Source organism: Asparagus officinalis, chromosome 10, assembly GCF_001876935.1.
Source record: "Asparagus officinalis chromosome 10, Aspof.V1, whole genome shotgun sequence".
In the NCBI taxonomy this organism is placed as follows: Eukaryota; Viridiplantae; Streptophyta; class Magnoliopsida; order Asparagales; family Asparagaceae; genus Asparagus; species Asparagus officinalis.
The window spans coordinates 70,359,823-70,362,567 of NC_033803.1; positions in this window are offsets into that span (position 1 = coordinate 70,359,823).

The window sequence follows — 2,745 nt, forward strand, 5'->3', positions numbered from 1 at the left end:
AAGCTAATAATCAGAAAGAATAACATAAGACAAAAATAAATGAGAAAATGCAGAGAGTAGAGAGAAAAGGGTTGGTTTCAGATATGAAGCACATTAGTATTATGGAGAGAAAAATTTTCTGGACTCAAAAGCTAACGATTCACAAGGTAAGCCTCTCTCTCTCTCTCTCTCCCTCCCTCTCTTTTTCTCTTCAACCCTTTTCAATAGTGAAGCAGAGATCTCAATGTTGAGAGCTCAATGGAAAGATTGGAGAGAGAGAGAGAGAGGAACAAAGGCCACAATTGAAGACAAGAACAGAACTCCCCTGCCAATAAAAGGCAAAAGGATAGATCTCACTGCCACTCTTTTATAAGGGATTTGTTTGTATGTAGAGAGAGAGAGAGAGAGTTTCAAGTGTGAGGGTTTATCTCAGGTCCTGCTCAAGAATCTCAGTGGGCTCCAATTTCAGACAAAGAATTGGATGCATGTGTGAGCCTCACCTCACCTCACCTCACCATTATATCTCTCACCTCACAAATCACTCAGCTACAACAAAAACATGAAGTGCAACTGGTTGGATAAAGACACGATTTCTTTGATTAAAATGGAAAAGAAAGATTTTGATGCCAATCTTAACAAGCCACACACACTTGTCTGCTTAAATCATTAACTGAGAGAAAACCTGCGAAATAAATGAGGTAATGTTGCTCTTGATAGGACCGAACCATCCTCAAACTCATAAATTCGTGTTATTTACGCAAATTGGGTAAATGGGGTTGGAGTTTTTTTAGGGGAATATTAGGAATAGGATATTGTTCCTTAATTTTATTTGTTTTTTTTTTAACAGGGACTATACAGGTTACCTATAAATTAAAAGGAGAAACCCCAGCAAGCATCGTTTGTATCCCGTGTCATCAAGGGCCTTACCACTTATCGTATCAAGAATATTCTCTTCACGATTCAAAGAAATCAATGATGGCTTCTCTTTCATCCATATCTTTCAACCATATCATTTACAGCTGAAAACAGGGCAAAATTAGTAGTCCTTACCATGGCTTAGATGGTAGCAAAACTTAAGTCTAAGTGTGTGTTTGGCAACCACTTAGAACTAGGTCAGGAGTCAGGGTGTTAAAGCGATGAATGAGCGGGTCATAAATGGGCAAGCATGTTTTGCCCATTTACCCATTTATGACTCATTTAACATTTTCTAAATGTGCGAGTTTTTGCCCACCCATTTAATAAACGGGTCACTCATTTGCCCATTTAACTATAGTAACTATATATATATAATACTTTTGAGGTGTTTTTGTAAACTTTTAGGGTTTTTTGTAAACTATTGGGGGCTTTTTGTAAAATTTAAGGGGCTTTTTGTAAAATTTTGGGGGTTTTTTGCAAACTTTTTGGGGGCCTTTTGCAGATTTTTTGAGTATTTTTTGTAAACTTTTTAGGGGGTTATTACAACTTTTTGAGGGTTGTTTTGTGGAAAATTTATAGGAGTTTTTTCCCCCAAAATAGAATCCTTGGAGAATTAGAAACTAGAAATAGATTTTTTATTCAACAAATGAGTCAGAAGAATTCTATTGGCAAATATACAGATGATGTAATACATAATATATTAGGCTTTGTGTAACATATGTATTTACAGTAAGGAACAAAAATGTAGAGTTTAATCCAAATGTCAATAACTAAAACTAGCAATCGATACTCATGGCCTGGTGCTAGGTTTGTGATAAAATACTAATAAATACAATAATATATCACATGAGAACATGATACAAATCACATTGACACAAACTTTGCATTACCGTTGCTTGATTTAAGTTCATAAATAGCTTCAACTAACTTTGCTTCCGAATATAAAAGATGCTATTGTAGTACTAATAGATTACGATACATTTGCAAGTCATATGTTTAAAAAGTTAAAACAAGTAGTATAATCAGTACTAATAGATTGTGATACACTGCTCAGCAGCTTCCACAAAGTCACCTTGCAAAAAAAGATAATCAATGTCGTAATTCTAGTGTAATTTGTTGATATTTTGCCAACAGCCTTACCATCGACATGCCAATCATCTTCATACTTCAAGAAACCCCCGCAAGAATTAATGCATTCCAGAAGAGGGGGGGGGGGGGGGGGCGGGCGCGACTCCAAGTGACTGTCAGATTACAGCAATAACGTAAATTGCTGACGAATATCACAAGTATAAGAATCATACTGATTTGCCACATGCCAATAAGTAAATTGCTTCCTGAGAGTATCATGGCCTTTTACAGCAATAACAATTGACTGCATTGGAATCTTTGTAGAAAAATTTAGCTAAACTCCAAGTGCTCAAATGCCCGACGAAAGTTCAGAACACTCCAACATTAGAAATGTAGAATTCTACCTGTTGGAAACATCCTATTGATTTTTTTCGCTTTACCTGAACAAGTTTGTGCAATGCACTCTGGAAACTTCTTTTTCTTCCAGGAGGACCCTTCACGTACTTGATGCATTCTCTTATCTTAGACAATGATTTATCAATAACCTTTAGGCCATCTTGCACAATAATATTTAGAATATGAGTACGACACCGCACATGCAAAAAATCACCATTACTAACAAAATGATCTTCTAAAATAGATGATCTTTTAAAATCCTCATGAAAGCATCATTATTTGTTGCATTGTCCAAAGTAACAGTAAAATTTCTTCTTTTTTTAATACCCCAATCCTTCAACAAATGAAATAGCTTCTCTACTAGAATTTCTCCACTATATGGGGGTG